The sequence below is a fragment of the Lupinus angustifolius genome, chromosome LG05 (assembly GCF_001865875.1).
Source record: "Lupinus angustifolius cultivar Tanjil chromosome LG05, LupAngTanjil_v1.0, whole genome shotgun sequence".
Lineage (NCBI taxonomy): Eukaryota > Viridiplantae > Streptophyta > Magnoliopsida > Fabales > Fabaceae > Lupinus > Lupinus angustifolius.
Genome location: NC_032013.1, coordinates 14,457,082 through 14,481,438, shown reverse-complemented (window position 1 = coordinate 14,481,438; position 24,357 = coordinate 14,457,082). Strand labels below are relative to the sequence as shown.

The 24,357-nt window shown below is 35.6% G+C and overlaps 1 long non-coding RNA gene across 1 annotated transcript; it reads right to left on the bottom strand.

Moving 5' to 3' along the window:
* Positions 677-22,802, bottom strand: LOC109347245. The gene is made up of 3 exons (XR_002107587.1): positions 22,791-22,802; positions 21,195-21,202; positions 677-780 (listed from the first exon to the last, which is right to left on the bottom strand). It is a non-coding gene; the product is annotated as an uncharacterized LOC109347245 (long non-coding RNA).

The window sequence follows — 24,357 nt, the reverse complement described above, 5'->3', positions numbered from 1 at the left end:
GTGATCAAAATATGCGTTGTAATTAATGAACAAACTCAATTAATTATCCTTGCAGCATCATAATCTTAATTATTACAATGATCCACATTTGGATGATCAAAATATGCATCATAAATAAATATAATTTATTTTCCTTATGACATCATAATATTAACTATAATTGATGTCCACTTAAATCATTATCAGCAATTTGATACATCTAACATTCTTGTTAGAGGAGTATTGAATTTAACATTCTTACAAAAGTAGCATCACCCCAAAAAAATAACATGAATATTATACTGAAATATGTTATTTTCATTCTTAAAAGATTGATATGAGAAAATAATGCTGCACTGTTACTTTGGAAGTCACAATATAAAATTAAATACTAAACACGTTTCCAATTCAGTCATAAAATTAAAACATGATTCTCAAATCATTTTACACACAAAGTATGTGGTGCCATGGATGCATGTTTATTCATGTAAATATTATTCATTTCTAGAAATACAAGGAATGTCATAATGTCCATAACCTGGTACTCTAATACCAATTGTTAGACTTTTAAAACTTTTATGAGCCTTCAATGGTTCATAAGAACCCTTAATTTAGGACCTTAACATTATGACTTTCACATGTGATAAAAGAATAGAGTAAGGACATTTGGTTCCATTTGTGTTTTCCTTTATGCACTTTTTGGTTGTTTTTGTTCTCACCTCTCTGCCATCCTTTCATGCGTTCTTTGATGATTATGAACTCAGTTTCCTTCCTTCTCTATATGGCACTACACTTTCCTTACTCAATCACTACTACTTCTATAATTCTCTCTTTATATTTCTATTCATGAGATAGCAAAGAATTGAAAGAATTGGATGTTTTTCCAATGCATGAGTGCCTCTATTTATAGAAGATTTTAGGAGGAGTTATTAGAGAAAGTAACTCCTACACTTTCACGGAAACTACCCATGAAATGAGAAGGGAGGGAGTTAACAAAACCCCACTAGTTTGATCCATTAATTGCTAACCACCATTACATTAGGCACTTTCATTCAAACTAGTAACTTGCAAGAACATGGACCACTTATCATAGAATGCAATTAAACACATAAAGCAAGTAAAGACAGAATCGTAAAGAGATGGGGAAAGACAAAGGTGCTCAAGCATTTTTATCTTGGTTCGTTTGCGGGTCCACTTGCAAACTACATCCAGGACTTCCGATTGATTTGGGAGATTTTTCTTCACTATCAGAAATGTATGTTCAATTACAATCACACTTCCAATAACCCTAGCAAGAACTTTCTTCTTGAACCTGTTGAGCCTACACGCTCGGTTTGACTACTATCTATGCCTACTAGGATACCACACTATTCATGAAACTCGCCCCAGCCGAAATTATCCCTCGATTCAAAACTTCCTGCCTTGTGAAAATAACCAATTCTCTACTTGTGGTAATACTAACACACCACGAGAATTGTCCTTGAACAACAAAAAATTCACAGAGTTACTTTGCGCACCAAATTGTGCAGATAAAGATTCTGAATTCAGCTCTATAACCCTTGACATAATTCTCATAAGTAGCCATAATACTAAGTGTGAAGATTATGCAAGGTTATTCAATTGAATGAAAATTTTCAGCACATTGGAAAAGACTTTCTCTCTTATAAAAGAGTGCAAGAAAAACTTCTCAAAGATGAGCAAAATAGCCTTGAAAATTAAGCTCTAAGAATATTGAGTTTTTCTCTCACTGAATTGAAATTTCAAAATCTATTTTCTAAAAATTGGTTGTTCTGTTTAAGATAATAGCTTTTGTTCATAACTGATTCTAACTGATATTAATCGATTATATAATATATTAATCGATTAACGTGTTTCTTGAAAACAATCTTCCAGTTATGGCTTAATCGATTATTAACCTTATTAATCGATTAATAAGCCAAAACTCAAGGGAGGTTAGCTACTGTAACTCCTTTTAATCGATTAATGGATTTCAACAATATTTAATCGATTAATATGTGTGGAAATGGTTTTTCCTAAATGTATGGTAAACTGATGAAAGAGCATGCAACTCATGATTTTGAAATGGTTGATTCCTTTATGCACAGAACCATGTATGCCTAAAGCAAATGGACGAGTATTACTTATCATATATATATATGTGATGCCTCAACCTATATGTTTTTCATTTTAGACTTTATGTGAGACTTCCATCTTGGGTTTATCTAACCTAAACTCAATACTGTGCGAGCATCTTAGGACTCTAGAATATAAAAGCAATCTTAAGCTCTATGATGTTGACCTTGAGTTTTCGGTATGTTGTTTGTTGTGATGCCCAAGTCTTCAAGCTTCCATTTAACTCTTTGTATTCATCAAAACTAAGTAGGTCAATCATGATGGCATCCTTTGACTATTTTCCATTTCAATCTCCCCCTTTTTGATGATGACAAACTCTAAAAAAAATCCTCTGTTTGATGGCTTGAAGCTGGACATAATGTGTTTGCAGTGGTTGAATCAGAATGCGCTGCTCCCCCTCAACCATGTAAGAGGTGACACAAGGGAAGCATTTCGTGATAATATGCGGAAGCTCACTGCAACCTGCAAAATAGCTCAAACAACACTTTCTCCCCCTTTTGGCATGATCAAAAAGCTATGATAAAGTATGATATTAATAGCCAAAATCAAGGAAAGATATACACAAAATTCACTGGTCTTAATCGATTAAGTTGTCAAGGATAATCAATTAAGCAGTCTACCAATAATTGAACAAGTGCATAGTGTTTATAACTAATCAATTATTTTCATGGAGTTAATCGATTATTCATAATAAAGACAGATTATGACAGAAATTAGTTGCGAGATATATCTATTTGTGTAAGATTGACATATATTGCATAGAATTCTTAGCTATTGAATTGGTTAGGAACACTCAATTTTGAGAATTGATTCAGGAGGGGGGAAGAAAAGAGGGTTTAGGATTCTAAGTGGAAATGAACCAAAATGTCATTTGAAACTAATATATTACTGTCTTTAATCGATTATCTGAGGTGGTTAACCGATTAACCAACTGAAAATTTTCAAACTTTTAGAATTTTGAGCCTATGTAATCGATTAAGTAACAAGATAATCGATTAAACATATTAAAATTTTCAGATTTTCAAAACATTGAGCCCAAGTAATCGATTAAGATATGTGTTAATCGATTAAGAAGCAAGATGAAAATTTATTTTGGTTACTAGAACTCGAATTAATCGATTAAAGCACATAACAATCAATTATTGACAGAACTAACACATATTTCAATGCATTTTAGAGAGTTCTATAGTTTGCAAGAGTGTTATTGCTAAGACACAAACCTAAAGGATTTTAACACACTAAGGAATCGTAAAAACATTTATGAAGATAGTTTAAGCAAGGAAACATGCATTCATAACATATATCACTTATAAGTATATATTCAAGATCAAGTAATGGTACAAAATTTCCCTAAAGCAACTTAGTTTAGATATTTTTCATCAAGCATGCCAAGTTCTCTGTGCAACACAAAGAATGTATCATGTGGAAGGGGCTTGGTGAAAATATCTGCCAATTGCTTCGAGGTTTCAATAAATTCAAGTAACAGTCACTTTTTTGTACATGATCTCTTAAAAAATGATGTTTAATCTCTATATGCTTAGTTCTAGAATGCATAATGAGATTCTTTGATAGATTTATGGCACTAGTATTATCGCGTTTTATTAGTATTTTTACAAGTCTTAAGCCAAAGTCTGATAGTTGTTGCTTCATCCATAATATCTAAGCGAAACACACGTCGACAACAATATATTCCACTTTGGCGGTAGACAAAGCAACTCATGCTTGCTTCTTACTATGCCATGATGCCAGGGAGCTGCCTGAGAGATGACAAGTCCCGCTAGTACTTTTTCGGTCTAACTTGCGTCCCACAAAGTCAGAATCGGAATATCCTAGTAGGGATAACGAAGCATCCCTAGGATACCATAAACCCATAGATGATGTTCCTATAAGATACTTCATAACACGTTTTACAACACTAAAGTGAGATTCCTTAGGTGAGGCTTGGTATCTTGCGCACATGCATACACTAAACATTATATTGGTGCCACTAGCAGTTAGATACAATAATGAAACAATTATCCCACGATATTTTTTTACCCTTATTGCTTTACCTTTTTCATCCTTGTCGATATAGCAGGATGATGCCATGGGTGTTGTCGCTTCTTTACACTTATCCATCTCGAGCTTTTGCAGTAGTTCCTTGCAATATTTTGTCTAGTGAATGAATATCTCGTTCCTCATATCCATTATTTATAATCCTAGAAAGGATGTCAGCTCTCCCATCATCAACATTTCAAACTCCCATTTCATTAGATTAGAAAACTCTTTGTAAAGTAAATCGTTAGTAGCACCAAATATAATATCATCCACATAAATATGTACTAACCAAGACATTACTTTCTGATTTTAATATCAAGAGAGTTGTATCAACTTTGCCCCTTTCAAATCCCTTTTCTAATAGAAAACTACTCAATCTATTATACCAAGCTCTAGGAGCATGTTTTAGACCATATAGCGCCTTTTTGAGTTTGTATACATGATTAGGGAATTAATGGTTTTCAAAGCCAGGCGGTTGATTTACATATACTTCTTCCTGAATATAGTCATTCAAGAAAGCACTCTTTACATCCATTTGAAAGAGTTTGAAGTTCATTATCGATGCAAAGGGTCATAATATTCGGATAGCTTCCAACCTCATAACAGGGGCGTACGTTTCATCATAGTCAACGCCTTCTTCTTGATTATACCCTTTGGCTACTAGACATGCCTTATTTCGTATAATCAAACCAGATTCGTCCAATTTATTTTTGAAGACCCATTTAGTGCCTATTATAGGATGATCTTTAGGTTTAGGGACCAAGTCCCACACATTATTACGCTCAAACTGGTTTAGCTCTTCTTGCATAGCTATTCCCTAGTGTTCATCCTCTATGGCCTCATTTATGGTCTTAGGCTCAACTTAAGACATGAAAGCTACAAAATTTCAACTTTTTCGCAGAGAGTTACGGGTTACTACTCCCGTTGAGATATCACCTATTACCTTGTTGAGCGGATGATCTTTTTTTTGTCTTCCACACCATTGGCATATTTTGATGATCTAGATTTCTTTCCTGATCATCCTGATCCTCCTTCTCTATTTCCATGTTCTTTGTGTATGCATATTTCAGGGCACTTGAAACATCATGACACAAAACCTTCCTCTTCTCTTTCGGAGAAGATTCATAAAATTTTACATAGACAAACTCTTCAACATGCATTGTATATTTATTAAAGTCTCGATATGCTTACTATGAACAGAGTACCCCAAAAATATTCCCTCGTCGGCCTTCGAATCAAACTTTCCTAGTAATATTTTACCATTATTCAATATGAAGCCTTTACATCCAAAAGCATGCAAGTGTAAAATAATAGGTTTTCGGCCTTTTAGCAATTCATACAATGTTTTTAAGAGTGTAGGCCTAAGAAGAACTCAGTTTATTACATAGCAAGCAGTGTGCACTGCATCGACCCAAAAATACTAAGGGGCCTTACTTTCATTTAGCATTGTTCCAGCTAGGTCTTCTAATACTCGATTTTTCCTCTCAACAACTCCATTTTGTTGAAGGGTTTGAGGATCCGAATACTGATGTAGGATCCCATACTTCTCAAAAAATTTGTCAAATAGGTGGTTTTCAAATTCCTCACCATGATTACTGCGAATATAAACTATCTTGTGATCAAATTGGTTTCAGAACAAGAAACATAGTCTATTTATATCTAGAGAAATCATCAACAATTACCAACGCATAGTAGCTACCACCAAAGCTCATTATTTGTGATGGTCCAAACAGATCCATATGGAGTAACTCCAAATGTTTTGTTGTGGATATCATATCGCTTGTGAAGCGTTTCCAATTCTTCCGACACCTAGTATCCTTCCTCTATTATTGTCTCCATAAGGGACATAACCTTTACCGTTGAGTGAAAGATCCAGGAACCTTGATATGTTACCTGTCATATGCCTCGAACATTCATTGTCCAATTACCAATGTTGTCCCTGAGTCCGAAGGCATACTTGCAAAAAATTTACTTGCCTTGTTTAGGTACCCAAGTTATATTGGGTCCTTTCTTGTTAGTAATAAAAAAGTCTTTCCCTTTTTGCATCCATACATATTTGCCACTTGGCACTCCATATTTTCTAATGAAGCATGATATAGATGTATGGCCATATTTACCACAATAAAAATAAGTAGGCATGTTATGATTAAACCTATTATGTATGTGAGCTACTTGTCTTCTATATGTTTTTCTTCTATTCTTTGGTTTATAGCCTAAACCTCCATGATTACCTACATTTCTAGATGCAGCAAGTAGGTTGTTTAGATTATAACTACTATATGTGAACTTTGCTAATTTATCCTTTAAATTAGAAATTTCAGCATTCAAAACATCACATTGGTCACATATAGGAGTCTCAATTAATTTAGTGGCGCAACTACATGAGGCGGCAGAGTAAATAAGATCTAGAGTCTCATTTTCTAATTTTAATTCATTCAATAACTCTTGCATCTTAGTTATTTTATTTTCATGCAACATGATGAGTCAATTCCTATCTATATTTACCTTAGCTAGTTTATTTAGTTCCTCATGTAACTCAACAAAAGCACAATACAATTCATCGTAACTGGGAGCCTCATCTGAGCAGGAAGAAGTGTTAGAAAGGTGTACCTCATTTGTGTTATCCGGATCGCTTGAGCTGCCAATTTCTTGAGCATTTGCCATCAAGCACAGTTTAGCGGTCTCCTCTTCATCGAATGTGCTAGTTGTTGTTTTGTCCTCCGGTCTCCTCTTCATCGAATGGCGGTCTTCTCTTTTCATTTTCAACCTTCTTGAGGTGACTCGGGCATTGATATTTCATATGGCTTGGTTTGCCACACTCATGGCAAATTAGGTGATCTTTGGGAACTTTGCCTCTTCTAATTGAATCATTCGCCTCTTTCTTTAGAAAACGCATGAACCCTCCCTTCTTCTTGAGAAATTTGCCAAATTTTCTAACTAGGAGAGTTAAGGTTTCATCATCCATATCAGACTTGGAATTTTCATCATCTCTATCTTCTTCTTATTGTGACGATGTAGCTTTTATAGAGATTCCCTTTTTCTTTCTGTCCGAATCTTCATGCATTGTTAAGCGCCCCAACTCCATTTCATGTTCTTGGAGTTTTCCAAAGAGAGTTGCTAGAGGCATTGTGTCTAAGTCTTTTGATTCCATTATTGTCGCTACCTTGGGCTGTCACTTCCTATCAAGACAATGGAACACTTTGTTAGTAAGTTCACCAATAATAAAACTCTTATCTAAAGCAATTAAATGATTAATAATATGAGTGAATCTTTTCTACATTTCATTTATCGATTCATTTTGAAACATACGAAACAACATATTCATGTGTTAACACATCCAATCTTGCACGCTTAACCTCACTTATGCCTTCGTGGTTTACTTGCAAAGTATCCCACATTTCGTTTGCACTTAGGCACTGTGAGACCCTAAAGAATTCATTGTATGATAAGGCATAGGTTACTATGTTATTTACCTTGAGATTATGTTGGACTTTATGTTTCTCTTCGTCAGTCGACAATCCATTTGGTTTTTCTTTGGGATCATCATCCACCAAGTGTAGTGGAGTAAAAGGCCCATTGACAACAAAGTCCCATATCTCCATGTCGATTGCCTCAATGAAGATTCTCATGCGCACCTTCCAGTAGACGTACCCGTCGCCATTGAAAATCAGAGGGCGGTTGATGGATGCGCCATCACCACCGAAAGGGTTAGTGGAACCCATAGTGATAATCCCTAGGATCAATGAATTAAGCGGCCAAGCTAGCACCACCATACTAGCTCTGATATCAGTTGTTGGGTATCAATAAGGTAAAATACACCTAGGGGGTGAATAGGTGTAGCGGATCACTAATCCTGCTTTTCCGGTTTATGTGCATAATATAAAGCTACCGTAGTTAACCGATTATCAACAGGGTTATTCGATTAATAACAGTTGATTTAATCGATTATAGTTAGCTCGTTAATCGATTATACTGATTGATGATTCTTTGAAAACCAGACTTTTCTTGCAATGAAAATAGTGATGATTTCTGATCTTTACTATCCTAAATTGATTCGTGATTATTCACAGATTAACAATAGTAAGCACTAATCACAGAATGTAATTAAACACATAAAGCAAGTAAAGACAAAATCGTAAAGAGATAGGAAAAGAGAAAGGTGCTCAAGGATTATTATCTTGGTTCGTTTGCGGGTCCACTTGCAAACTACATCCATGCCTCCTGGTTGATGTAGGAGATTTTTCTTCACTATCAGAAATGCATTTTCAATTACAATCACACTTCCAATAACCCTAGCAAGAACTTCCTTCTTGAACCTGTTGAGCCTACATGCTCGGTTTGACCACTATCTACGCCTACTAGGATACCACACAATTTGCGAAACTGCACCCAGCCGAAACTATCGTTCGATTCAAGACTTCTTGCCTTGTGAAGACAACCAATTCTCTACTTGTGATGATACCAACACACCACGAGAATTATCCTTCAATAACAAAAAATTCGGCGAGTTACTTTTCACACAAAATTGTGCGGATAAAGACTCTGAATTCGGCTCTACAACCCTTGACAAAATTCTCATAAACAACCCTAAAACTAAGTGTGAAGATTATGCAAGATTATTCAATTGAATGAAAATTTTCAGCATATTGGAAAAGACTTTCTCTCTCTTTTCTCTCTTGTAAAAGAATGCATGAAAAACTTCTCAAAGATCAGCAAGATAGCCTTGAAAATTAAGCTCTAAGAATCTTGATTTTTTTTCTCTCTCTCAGAGTTGAAAGTTCGAAATCTGTTTTCTAAAAACTAGTTGTTCTGTTTAAAATAACAGTTTTTGTTCATAACTGATTCTAACTGATATTAATCGATTATATAGTATATTAATCGATTAACGTGTTTCTTGAAAACAGTTTTTCAATTATGGCTTAATCAATTATTAACCTTATTAGTCGATTAATAAAGATGCTTGCCTAGCATTAAGTTTAGGTTAGGTAAACCCAAGATGGAAGTCTCACATAAAGTCTAAAATGAAAATTATATAGGTTGAGGCATCGCATCTATATATATATATATATATATATATATATATATATATATATATATATATATATATATATATATATATATATATATATATATATATATAGATGCGATGCCTCAACCTATATAATTTTCATTTTAGACTTTATGTGAGACTTCCATCTTGGGTTTACCTAACCTAAACTTAATGCTAGGCAAACTTCTTAGGACTCTAGAATATAAAAGCAATCTTATGTTCTACGACGTTGACCTTGAGTTTTTGGTATGTTGTTTGTTGTAATGCCCAAGTCTTCAAGCTTCCATTTAACTCTTTGTCTTCATCAAAACTAATTAGGTCAATCATGATGACATCCTTTAACTATTTTCCATTTCATGAGTAAGCAACAAAATTTTATAAGTAAATATAAAAGAAGATGGATTAGATGTGGGGTGATAGGACACCATAACACTTGAGGTGTTGACAAGTCAATGTGATGTTCGCCACAAGAATTAGGATCTGGATAACAACTTTTAATCTTGGTTCAACCAAGAAGGTTTGGAGAATACACAATGATCTCACAAGGAATAATCCCTAATTCATTAATCAAATTCAACTTGTTTATTTCAAGAATGTTACGGCTGCATATAGTGTTTGGGCTAGCAAATCTTGGCTCCCAAGAAACAAGAGAAAACAAAGCATTAACGTTTAGCACATGAATCTACTCCTAAACATGACTAAATTCGGCTAGAAGTTATTAGCACACGTTTAATTTCAACTTTATTACATTGAAGAAAAGAAATAAATAGGAAGACATAGGATTCTTGTTGTAGCTTGAAATCCCATGGCTTGATGACTGGGTTGGCCTAGGATTCCAATTCCTCATTGATGTCACGGCTAAGTCTTCATCACATGGTGAAGCTGTGCCTTAACTCACCCTGAAAGGCTCCATAGTTTAGAATTAATGTTGGAGACATAAGATTCTTTTCCAAGAAAAACACCACAGATAGAGGAAGAACTTCATTTGAACACATGGTGGAAATGGAAGTTAAATCTATCTTAATTGAGTCCATGACCAAGAATTTATGAGCATAGGATGCTTTCTTCAAGAGTTGATTTTACCTCGGCCAAGTGATATTCTTTTGTGAGAAAAATGACTTAGGATTTTGTTTTATTCTTTAAGTCCAGCAAAATGAAGCTCCAACGACTAAGACAATGTGTAATTCCACCATTAATGAGCCATTTTACCCTCCAACGACCACCTCCAAGTTAACCACAAGCATATTCCCTCCAATAACTATGAATGTCTTTATTTTCCTTCCAATAATCAATAACAATGATGAGAATATCGTTGGTTCATAGTTTATGAGAAGTTGGCTCCAACATTGAAGTGTCGGTTACACTTTGATGCATATTCAAGGCACAATGAGCCAACTCGAATTTTACATATTATTTCGGGGAATAAATTAATAAATAAAACATAAATTAAAATATTCTAAATGTAGGTCCAAGGTTGGCCTACGTATTTATTATGGAAAGTAAAAATGACCCACACTAAGTGTCGGCTAGGCCTGGCTCGGTCAAGCCAACGCCCAGTGCCAAGCTTGGCACGCTAGACGCAGACACCTTGGTTAGAAATCCTAGCTAAACCAGATTAGCCAAACGCTTGATGCTCCACACACCTCACCTTGGTCAGATAAGCCTGATACGCCTTGGCTCATGTCTCAGTCATTGGACGAGCCATGTCCAATGCCTCGGTCAGAATCAACGCCTAGTGCGCCTTGGCCTATGCCACGGTCAGTTCTAGCACCTTAACCTTGGTTTGTGCCCTGAACCTAACTTGGTCCTCTTATGGCTAGGTCAGCACCATGGTCCATGATGCCATTGAGCATCTTGGCACCCCCTTGGGCTAACTTTGGTTGACCATCATAAATCAACCCTATGAGTTGTCCTAGGGATTTTTTACCTTTTTTGCTCGTGCCCTTGTCATTGGGCCACCAATGCCTTCAAGGCCACCATGATCTAGCTTGGTCTCATTGGGTATTGCATCATCCCTGCCTTCTTGAAAAGATTTCAACCTCGAAATTAGTTCTCCATCACGTACATCAAAATGAGGCAATTCAGAAACTTTGAATGCATCACTTATATTAACATACTAAACTAGAAGTTCAAGCTTGTAAGCATTATCATGGATTTTTGCTTGATCATACTCCTTGGTGAACACAACGTGGTTAATCATGCTATCCATTAATCCTATCTCAATGCAAGTAAGAACGGTTTTGGCCTCCAAAGGGTCCTCAACCATCTTAACAACTCCAAGTTCATGCCAAGAATCAATAACAATGATGTGAATACCGTTGGTTTAGACATTATGAGATGTTGGCTCAAACATTGAAGTGTGAGTTACACTTTGATGCATATTCAAGGCACAATGAGCCCATTCGAATTTTACATTCTAAATGTAGGTCCAAGGTTGGCCCACACATTTATTATGGAAAATAAAAATGACCCACACTTAGTGTAGGTTAGGCCTGACTCGATCAGGCAAACGCCAAGCGCCAAGCTTGGCACGCTAGGCGTAGTTGCCTTGGTTAGAAATCCTGGTCAAGCTAGATTGGCCCAGTGTCTGGCTTAGTGCCTGATGGTCCTAATGCACTTTGGCTTGTGTCTCGGTCATTGGACGAGTCGTACCCCATGGCTCGGTCAGAATCAGCGTCTGATACGTCTTCGCCTATGCCATGGTCAGTTTCAGCGCCTTGACCTTGGCTTGTGTCCTGCGCCCGACCTGGTCCTCCCATGGCCCGGTCAACACCATGGTCCATGATGCCATTGAGCATCTTCGCACCCCCTTGGGCTAACTTTGGCTCACCATCATAAATCAACCCTATGAGTTGTCCTAGGGCATTTTGTGCCCTTTCTGCTCGTGCCATTGTCATTAGGCCACCAATGCCTTCAAGGCCACCATAATCTAGATTGGTCTCATTGGATATTACATCATCCCCTCCTTCTTGAAAATATTCCGACCTCGAAATTAGTTCTCTATCACCTACATTAAAAGAAGACTAATCAGCAACATTATGTAGCACTTATATTACCATACTCACCTGGAAGTTGAAGCCTATAAGCATTATCATGTATTTTTGCATGATCATACTCCTTGGTGAACATAATTCGGTTAGCCATGCCATCCATCAATCTTATCTCAATGCAAGTAAGAATGGTTTTGGCCTCCAAAGGGTCGTCAACCATCTTAACAACTCCAAATTCCTGTAAAAGTTTAGAGATAAAATTTGGCAAAATGATGTTAGTTGTAAAATAAAAGAGTGGTTGTGAGGGTTGCTTTGTAAGAGCAACACTTTTTTCTTCCACCTTTTTCATGAGATAAAGTGGTTTCCTCGATCCCTCTTTTTTTATAGTATTTTTTTTCACCCTCTTTTGTTTTTCGCTAGGATTCTTTCTTTTTCATCTTTATTTTTTTTACAATAATCTCTTGTATTCAATAACTTGCTCAAGAGACAATGGTGAAAGTATCACCCTTCATTTTTGGTGTATCAATGTGTACTTGTGGGTACGACCATCATGTGTAGCTCCTTTGTCATATTGCCATGGACGACATAGTAACAAATGACTAGCCTCCATATCCACCATGTCACATAGCGTAGAATCTTCACAGTTACCAATTAAAAAAGGAACTTCAGTCTGCTTGTCCACAAGCATTTCTCACACCTCACTCAACCCTTGTAACTGGTATGGAGTGGGGAGTGCTTTAGTCAAATAACAAACCTTACCACCAATGAAACACATTTGTGCAACTTCCACTATCAATAATCAAAGAACAAACCTTACCACCAATGAAACACATCGAATGAAAGATATTCCCTCTTTGATTTACCTCATGGTCTTTGATTCGGCTTCCTAAAAGCCTCGTCACCATTAGCAAATATCCATCAGGAATGATGGCATCATCCTCATCTTCATGATCATCCTCGTCATCACTTGAAGTCTCACATTGAAACTCTAACTCTCCATTCATCATGATCATTGTTATCCATGTAGGATATTGAGAAGCAATATATCAAAGGCTAAAGAACTTGAACCATTTGACATCTTGGCACCTTTGATTAGCCACCATAGGTTGCTTACCTTGGCTTGCAGTCACAACTTCCTTGGCACTAGATGTACCATCCTTTGTTGATCCCCCCCTTCTTTGGCTTGTCTACCCACCTTGATGTTTGATACTTGGAACTAGACCCCGAGGAAAATTTGGACCTTTTCCTCTTCAATTGATCCTTCACTCTGATGGCTTGTTGAACCAAGTCATCCAATTCGACATAGTGTTGCAACTCAACTACATCTTGGATATCTTGGTTTAACCCATGCAAGAACCTAGCCATAATGGCTTCTCTGTCCTCTTGGAAATTAGATCTTAGCAAAGCTAATTCCATTTCCTTGAAATATTGATCAACACTCTTGGACCCTTGAGTTAGGGAAATTCCTCCTTTTCAGGATCAACTTCATTTCCTTCCATGTATCTATGGGATCAGTTTCAATCCTCCTTCTCTCGTTTTGAAGTTGATCCCACCAAATAAAGGCATACTCCTTGAATTCTAATGCAGCCACCTTAACCTTCTTCTCCTCAATGTAAGAATTGCAATTAAACACTTGCTCATTTTCAATTCCAAGTCAAAGTAAGTCTCTCAATCATTTTTCTCAATAAAGGTTGACACCTTTATCTTGATCCCTTCCAACTTATCATCCTCCCTTCTCTTACATATTTGTGTTTCTCTCCTCGGTCTCCTCCTTCCTCCTAAGAGTCACTTGAAAGCCTATATGCGCGATAATCAAGCCTCCTATCATACTTCAGCCTCATTTGCTCCATTTGTCTTTGTAGAGTTTGAACTTGTGTTGTCATCATAGCATGTAATGTTATTGTCCTATAGGACAATGGTGAACTATCACTCTCATGATTAGAATGATTGGATTGGTTAGACATTTTTCACTCAACTCACGTGTATCACTCACTTTATTTGTAGAAAATGTAAAACATATTGTGTATCACTCAACACTCTATCCTCTACGGCCTTCTTAATGAATCAAGTATGGAAGCAAGAATTTTGTGACAGAAAAACACCGCAACTTATCAAGAGAAGTGTATTGAAGTGTTGTGACTCGAATTGAACCCCAAAGAAAAAAAACACTTGACACTTGTGTGTGACACTTTTGAACTTTGGACACTTTTTGGCACTATTGTTTTTGGACTATTTTGTTTGGACACTTTTAACACTTTTTGCATTGTTGGACTTTTGACACTTTTGTAAGAAGATAGAAAGAATAAAACGGACTTGTAATTCGGCCAAGAAAGAAAGATAAGCACCAAGCAAGAGACTAGCTCTGATGCTAATTGGTGTAACCCCTTTTTGGAAGGTTCTTGAACATGATCTATCTTGGTTGGTGTATGACCAAGCTTACAGTTTTTTGAGCCTTTTATGAAGGACTAAGCAGCAGAATTGTATAAGTAAAGATAAAAGAAGATGGATTAGACTTGGGGAGATAGGGCGCCACAATACTTGAGGTGTTGATAAGCCAAGGTGATGTTTGACACAATAACTTGGTTCTTTATGAGAACTTTTAATCTTGGTTCTACGAAGAAGGTCTGGAGAATGCACAATGCTCTCACAAGGAATAATCCTTAATTCAATAATCAAATTCAACTTGTTTATTTCATGGAATGTCATGACTACATATAGTGTTTTGGCTAGCCGAACTTGGCTCCCAAGAAACAATAGAAAACAAAACATCAAAGCCCTAATGCAAAGGTAATCCAACATTAGATTCCTTTGGCTCATGACTCTACTCCTAAACATGAGTAAATTTGGATCAACAATGGAGTCCTTTGGCTTAAGAATCTACTCCAACAACTCTGAATGACTTTATTTTCCTGCCAAGAATCAATAACAATGATGAGAATACCGTTGGTTCAGAGTTTATGAGAAGTTGGCTCAAGCATTGAAGTGTCGGTTACACTTTGATGCTTATTCAAGGCACAATGAGCCAATTCGAAATGTAGGTCCAAGGTTGGCCTACATATTTATTATGGAAAATAAAAAATGACCCACACTAAGTGTAGGTTAGGCATGCTAGGCGTAGACACCTTGGTTAGAAATCCTGGCTAGGCCAGATTAGCTAACGCTTGATATGCTAAGCACCTCACCTCGGTCAGATGCGCCTGGTGCACCTTGGCCTGTGTCTCGGTCATTGGACGAGCCATGTCCCATGCCTCGGTTAGAATCAATGACTGGTCCATGATGCCATTGAGCATCTTGGCACCCCCTTGGACTAACTTTGTTTGACCATCATAAATCAAACCTATTTGTTGTCCTAGGGCATTTTGTGCCTTTTTAGTCATGTTTAGGAGTAGATTCTTGAGCCAAAGGACTCCTATTTTGGATTACCTTTGCATTAGGACTTTAATGCTTTGTTTTCTCTTGTTTCTTAGTGGCCAAGTTCGGGTAGCCCAAACACTATATGTAGACGTGACATTCCATGAAATAAACAAGTTGAATTTGATTATTGAACTAAGGATTATTCCTTGTGAGAGCATTGTGCATTCTCCAGACCTTCTTGGTTGAACCAAGATCAAAAGTTCTTATCAATAACCAAGTTCTTGTGATGAACATCACCTTGGCTTATCAACACCTAAAGTATTGTGGCGCCCTATCACCCCAAGTCTAATCCAATTTCTTTATATCTTTACTTATACATTTCCACTACTTATTCAAAAAAGGCTCAACAAACTGTGAGCTTGGCCATACACCAACCAAGATAGATCGTGTTCAAGAACCTTCCAAAAAGTGATCACATCGCACTTTGAGTTTTCTTATTCAACATATATTTGTTGATTTGAACATTTTGAACTTGTATATGCTCCCCCTATCTTGTATGCTCCCCTTTTGTTTTTGAATATGTGCCCTGAAAGATTAAATCCATAAAACACAAAACTCCAACTTTTCTCCCCCTTTTGACTTCATCAAAAAGAAGGAAAAACTAGGTTTGCATAGGCACACCAATATATACATAGAAGAGGTACAACATATATATGTCTTATATTTAAGCCACGGTCAAATCATATTATATGAACCATAAAATATTTATGCCATTTAAGAAGATTGAATCAAATAGAAGCAACATAGCATAATTAACATTAACCATAAGGTAGGTTCATACAAACATAGTATTAACAAGTACAAAAGTTACATCCCATAAGCAAATACATAGACTAAAAACATCAAAAGAGAAACATCATAGCAACATGTCCTGGACAACAACCCTAAGATTTCGGCTAGTCATTATCATCATTGATATCCATGTAGTCCAATTGATTTGATAATCTTCTATGTTTAGCCTACACTTTTTGGTTTTGAACATCAAGGACATCCATCCTTGTAGTGATGAATCCTCGAAGTGAGACCAACTCATCCATGATCATGTGATTGGTAGGCATTGCAGAAGAGGATGACTCAACATGGAATGAAGAGGACTTAGGTTTAGGAGGGTCAGCAGAAGGATTATCCATTGGAGAAGGCGATTGATCATTCTGATGTTTGAAACAGAGATCAATTGAGTCTCTAAAGAAGCCCATCTTATGGATCAAATCCATATCAATCATGTTGTCTATAGCATCAAGCTCAATCATAGATTCCCTGATAGTGGAAATACCAAAGTGTTTAAGTATGGTAGTTATAATGATAGCATATGGTAAGGGGTTGTTGTTGAAAGGCAGATTTCCACAACATGAATTTCCCACTGAACAACAAAATTTGTCACTTTGTTGAAAGGGTAATTCAAGTTGTTGCAAGTTTATTTAATTAATTTTAAGTTATGAGTGATGAACAACTTATTTAATTAGTGACTTTATTTATTTACTCCTTTTTCGGGTTTATTTAACCATACCATAAAGACCAGTCTCATTTTATTAGGTTAACCATACCATTTCATATGAAAGGTTGGTATTAAATAATAATACAATGAATAAAAGAATAAAGTTAATAGTTAATCGTACCACTTCTTTCGAAGGGTTGGTATAAAGAATAAAGCAATAAATAAATGTTAGTTGCGGAAAAGTAAATGACAGAAAGTAAATGCTAGTTGTGGAAAGTAAATGGCGGAAAGTAAATGTTAGTTGCAGAAAGTAAATGACTAAACGTAAATATTAGCGATTAGATTTATTATTCATCACTTTTTTATGGTTAAATAACAATCCATTGATTGGATTGCACTTTTGCATATTATTCCTATGTACAAAGTTACAAACCATGCATAGGTTTGAACTTATGTTGTTAGGAATCCTTACTCAACAAATAAAATTTATAAGTCAACACTTTACTATGTTACACTTGCATCTCTTTTCAAGATTCAATTGTATTATAGTATATACGGTTATGTCGAACCAAAGGGAATTGCATTAATAGAAGAAAGTCATATAGACATATTATAGCAAAATTAATGATTAACAATTTTTGATGGTTTTTGTGTTATGTTGCATAAAAGTTAATAAGGAAACATAAAGTAATATTCACAAATTCTTGAGTAGAAAATTGGTTTGAAATATGGAATTATTTCTAGACTCAAATAACTATTGAAACGCATGAAAAAGTTATGTGTACTTTCGGTTAATTCCACACATCATTTCTAAATCCCCCATCTAGTTTCCAAGTATGATAAGATGAATTTCAAACCTTATGTAACACACTAAATAATAATTAACTCCCACTCGTCGGAGTAGGTTGTCACACCCTACTTCAGGCTCCGTTAACATTATTTAGCCTTCAACATAAGTTGCTTAAAATAGATGCTTGATATGGCAAGTGAACTAAGTTATAGGTTATACTTTTTAGTTCACTTGTCAACACTTTAAGAAGTAGCAATTTTGGATCTTTAAATCAAGTTTTAGGTGATCAAGCTAAAACCGCATTAAGAATTTCTTAAAGAATTAAAACTTAACCAAAAGTAATAACTTGAATGTATTGAAATCAAAAGATGATTCAAATGAAGAAAAGAAATAACATTACATCATAATCGAAATCAATATGTAGGAGCATTAGCCATCTATCTAAGGATGAGATGCTTTTGGAACCAAATGAGATTACAAAATTAACTTTTGCATCACATTTGCGAACTCCTTTCTCTTCTTGAATTCTAAGAGAAAACTAAAAAAGTTACCTAAGAACTAGCTTGGAACAGTGGCCCCAAAGTACAAGAATTCTATAGAGAAGTGTTTTTGAAAGAAAAAGTGAAGAATGGATATAAAATGGTATGTACAATGTATTTACAATGTGTTAAAGTGAGGAGAGGGGTGTGCCTTTTATAGGCACCCAGGGGGGGCTAGCCCTCGTTCCTGGCCACCTGGCCCAATGGTCTCACCCATGGAATCTAGCTTGGACAGCCTACTAAGGGCTAGGCTACATGCATGGTGACACCTTGTACTTGCTTTTGTCATACATGAGGTTATAAACTTGGCTCAGAAGCTAGCTTTGGTTGGTTGCTTGACTCGTGACATCATTCATGACATAGCCATTCTTCTAGGTCAATAAACCATTTTTCTGGTGGCCCAAGAGCCTGACTGACCTAGCCCATGCTCAGCAGCCTGCTTGAGTAGCCTGACTGACCTGGTGCACACTCAGCAGCCTGCTTGAGCAACCTGCCTGAGCTGGTGCATTTTCAGCTGCCTGCTTGAGCAACCTAGTTTATCTAGCCTGGTGCTTGGTGCTTGGCTGGACATCTTTGTGCTTGGCTGGACAGCTTTGTGAGCATCTTTTCTTTGACTTTAATTTCTTCCAACCAAGACCAAGTTGCTTAGTCATGCTTAAGTTTAAGCATACACCTTACCATGCTTAGTTTTAAGCACACATGTGTCATGTATTTGGATTGATTTCTTCAAGGTGAAGTAAGCTTTCTTTCTTCAAGCCTAAGCATTCTTTTTTGTCCAATTTCCTACCAATCTCAAATAAAACTTGGACAAGAGATGATCAAAAATTATATTATTTAAACACACAAAATTTATCTAAAAAGTGTTGAATTAAGTTGGTTTTCACATTTTTGCATAGGATAAGTGCCATGAAAAGTGTATGAAAATTAGGTATTTTTTGCACTTATCAGTTGTGTTTTCTTCTAAATGACCACATGTGTCACATTATCATAAGAGCCCAGTTCATGAAAGGATTATTTTTAATAACATACATCATTTGTAGTTACATATCATTTATTTGCAAATGATAGGAAAATTTGGGAACTTCAACATAGAAAATAAAATAATGCAAAGAGGATATCTCGATTTTTCACAGACTGAACTACTACCTTTTGCTTACGATTTTCTAATTCCATTTGAGAAAATATACCTATAGAGCAGTACAATTTCTTCCTATCATACCCTTCCCGTAAACATTAAAGTCCAAAGCCGACTTCGACACCTATGCATGGTATGTTAAAGCAAATTAAACTGAAAGTTCTCACGCCCATGACAATATCTTGTCCTTTGACAGAGGAAAATAATTTATTTTCCTTAACATTTCGACTGCAGTAAAATACCCTAACAAGTTTCGAGTAGCAGGCATATTTTTCTTTATAGAACTCAACAAGATTGTTTTGGCCAAGACATTTTTGAAATTTTATAGTGCTCCTCATGTTTTTGCCAAGACATTGAAATTTTATAGTGCTCCTTATGATTGTTTTTGCTAAGACATTTTTTTTTGCCACGTGACTATTTGCATAGCCAAGGCCTCTACGGTCTTTTGAATTTCTTTGGACTTTTATGATTTTTTTTCCAAATTATTACTACTCTTATTAAGTGACTTAAGTTCGAGAGTTAATTTAGAAACTTTAGTTTCAAGAACAATGCAATTTTCACATATAAAAGAAGAAACTGTATTTTAAAAAAAATCTATATCTTTCTCTAAGACCTTGTTATGACTTTCCAAAGTAATTATTTCATTTTTATGTTTTAAGAAAATCTTGGAAAGCTTAACTTATTCTTTATGTAAATCATTAAAACCATTTTGAAGTTCATTAAAAGAAGGGTTAAATAAGGATTCAGATTCAGTTACTTCATCATCATCGGTTTGATAAGATACCATTAGAGATAGGTGGGCTAGCTCTTCATTTTCTGGTTTTGAATTTGATCTTGTGTTATTGGCATCCCATGCAATATAAGCTCTTCTACTAGTCGTCATTTATGGCTTCCCTTTGAAGGGATTCTTCGTAAAAATATGACTGTTCACCTTCATGTGACAATGTTTTCTACATTCAAAACATGTAAATGTTTGGTTTGATGTGGAAGCTTCATTACTCTTGGTGAATCTTACGGTTGGCCCAGTCCTTCCGTCTTTGTTCCTCTTCAAGAATTTACTGAACTTCTTTACCAGCATGCTCATGTCCTCCATGTTTTCTTTTTCTGAATCATCTCCAGAGGTTTTGCATATATTCGCCTTTTCCTTCTAAGATATGTTCTTCCTTTTATTTTCCTATTCTTCATGTTGTTCGAGTTGGATCTACTTCATCTCGTGCTCATGTAATTTTCGAAAATGTGCAGCCAATGACATTTTGTATTGAATTTTCTCTTATGATGTTGTTGTCACTTTGCGTTGCCAATTTCATGTAATGGACCTAAGGACTTTCAAGTTTAGGTTGCTATTTGACAACCTTGCTTAGGGAAATCAAATGGTTTTTAAGATGAGTGATCCGTTTTTGGAGAATTAAGTAACTTTGCTCCAGATTTTATGCGGAATATCTCATACTCTTGGGAAAGAGTATTAAGTCTGGAAAGTTTCACTTCCCCAGTCCCATCATGAGTAGTTTCTAAGGTGTCCCACATTTCCTTTGCAGACTTGCAATTTGAAACCCTAAAGAACTCATCAATACCTAGGGCTAAAGTAGGGATGTTTTTGGCTTTAAGGTCATATTGCGCCTTTTTCTTATCATCATCGTACCAAGTTGATTCTGGTTATGTTTCCCTCACACTATTGATTACAACAAAGAGTACATGCAACCCTTCTTCAATCGCAATCCAGATATCAAGATCTTGAGATTCTATAAAGATTTTCACTCTAATCTTCCAGAAATCGTAGTATTCTCCAATAAAACTTGGAGAGGGATTGATGATGGAACCTTCTCCCCAAAAGGATTTAGAGGCCACTTAGAATGTAGGATCTAGGGAATATCTTACCCAACCTAAGATCTGGTTCCAATTGTAAATAAAAGATGGCAAACTAAAAGGGAGAGGATGAATTAGTTTTCTACACAGTTTAGGATTTTTCGCAACTTTAAACAAGTAGAGTATAGTTCAGCGGAAATTAAGTTGCAGAAAATAAAAGTACAGAAATAAAAGTGAGGAGTAGAGAGAAGAGTAAATATACACCAGTTTTTATACTGGTTCACCTTCTTGTCCACTTGAAGGCTATGTGTAGTCCTCATGCCACACAATATATTTTTACTTATTTCATGAGTTGTAATTACAAGTCTGACCCTGAGATCATGAGCACAATACACAATACACTTGTAATCCTTATGATCTTTGACTACGAATAATACACAATTCTCAAGTGTTTTAGTATATGAAAATTCAGAAAAATACTTGAATGTGACTTCAAAAAAGTTCCAAAGTTAAAACTCGAAGTTGCAAGAACTAAGTGTATGAAAGTTGTTCTGAAAATTAGTGTATGAATAAGTTAGTCTAAGTGCCTTTAAATATGCTTCCAACCAGCCAACATACCTTTAAGTGAAGGTAGAAGTCGATTGAAATGAAATCCATTCGCTTTGGGTGAAAGTTTTTCTGTTTGGATTTGAAATTTTGGTGTAGTAGCTCTCACTAACCATTTACCACATTGGGTAACCGATTATGAAAACGTATGTCCAAATGAGAAATTGGTTACTCTAATTGATTAATTGGTTACTCTAAGTTAACATTATTGAGTAACATGTTACTCAGTTTGGGTAACCTATTATTCAGACTCAATAAACTGTTTCTAAATTCAAGTAACTTGTTACTCAATTCAAGTAACATGTTACTCAGGTCCAGTAACATGTTACTCATGTCAAGTAACCCGTTACTTAGCTTTTTGAAAATTAACTTCAATTGATTCTAAGTTTCAATATGATTTTATATTGAGTATTATGACTAATCATAATTCAAGACTTTATGATAGAAGTACATATCTTAGAAGACTACACAACTTGATCTTTGAAAGCTTGTCTTCTAAGTCTTCAAGGTCTTCTTCTTTTATCTTTTTTTGGTTGATTTTGGTGTCTTCATCAAAACCGTGACAAAGTCAGGTGCAAGATCATCTTTAGAGGAGGGACAACAGGTTATCCCACAAATGGTTGCAATCAAATAAAGGGCAAGATATGAGACCTGATTAATATAGGGTTGGTCGAGTTTCAAGGAAATGTGTTGATTTGTGAAAGCCATTCCATTCATGAATAATTCACCCAAATTAGATGTTATTTCTCTAAAATAATATTGTACTACACCCTCGTTGCTCCGCCAAAGGCTTTATGGTTGTGAAATAAAGGGTCACCTATGTATCCCTCTCATGAATAAAGATTTATTTTCCATTGCATATCCTTTTATTAAGTACACACTAATGCATTGTTCATCCAAACTCAACATCCTCAACCACACTCCACCAATTATATTCGTAAAATTAATAAATAAAAAATTCATGCATAGATGTGAGATATTGGATTCAAAAATCATATAGAGGATAATGTAATTGTAAGACCAAAGTGGTGTGGATCTTTAGGTAGATTTTTCCGATGACACAAGGCTTGATTAGTAATTCACAAACACTAAGAAGATATATCTAGTCACTCCATTTGATCCTAGACATTATGAAAGGATATTTTCTCCGAATTTCCTATAAAACATCAATAGCCTTGGGAGGATAGTTTTTTATATATTATTCTTGACATTCAATTATTAGGAAATGAATAAAATCTTCATTCCCCATATCTAACCCGAAGGATAAAGAATCCAAGTCAAGTCAAACTAAATTCTTCATTAGTGAAAGTGCAAAAATAACATTCAATAAAAAATAAAAGTCTGCTGAGAATCCTCAATATCTCAGTCAAAGGTTACGGCAAATTGAAATATACCGTAAAAGATTGCCAAAAGAACCATTCACATCCTTTTGTAGAAGTTTACAACCTTGATCCATTCTACTGCAAAAATCCAATAAAGACCTAGTAATTGAATATCATGTTAGAAAACTAATGAAAAATGAGACAATTGAGGTACAAAAATGAGAAAGGGGTATGATAAACACATATTTGAGCCTAATAGCTTTTTTCTTGAAAATCCTTAGCCATACCATGATGCAAGCTTGAAAAGACCTTGTAAAGGATCGATTTGTCTAAGATACATATCATAGCAAAGTATCACTGACTCCACTAACCTAAAAACAATTATGATAAAAACATATCATCTTTAATGCATGGAATACATTCACTTTTAAACACGACCATTATAATCACCACATCAACACTCAAAGACCAGTTACAAGTTCAACTTTCTATTAATAATCATCATATCACAGCTTATATCCCAAACACTTGTCAAGTTTACATGATCTTTGTTTTAGTATTTCTTTTAAAGACTTGTGCATGAAATAAAAAGAACTAAAGCAAAGGAGAAATAGTCACTCAAACTAGAACAGTTTTTTGGGATGAACCTTATAGAAGGCCTTCTAGATTAAGGCCTAGGAGGACAATTTGAGTAGAAAGATAACTCCCAATATCCCACAGTGGGGCAGTTCTTTTGGGTGGATCCTGTTTATCTCATATGGAAATGTTTCACAAAGCATAATATTGGGGCAATTTTATTTGGGTCATCATGACAAACATAACATACCCAAGCACTCATACCATTGCTTCACATGCTTCAAATACATGTTTTCTGGGTCTTGTGCCTCGATGTGGAACTTAAACTTTCTAGGTCTTGTACCTCAACGTGCAATCTAAAATTTTTGGGTCCTATACCTCAACGTGCAATATAAGCTATCTAGTTCCTCTACCTCGACATGCTATATAAACTTTTTGGATCCTTTAATTCAAAGTGCAATATAAACTTTTCAAATCTTGTACCTCGATGTGCAGCCTAAAATTTCCAAGTCTTGTACCTCAACGTGCAATCTAAACTTTACTGGTCT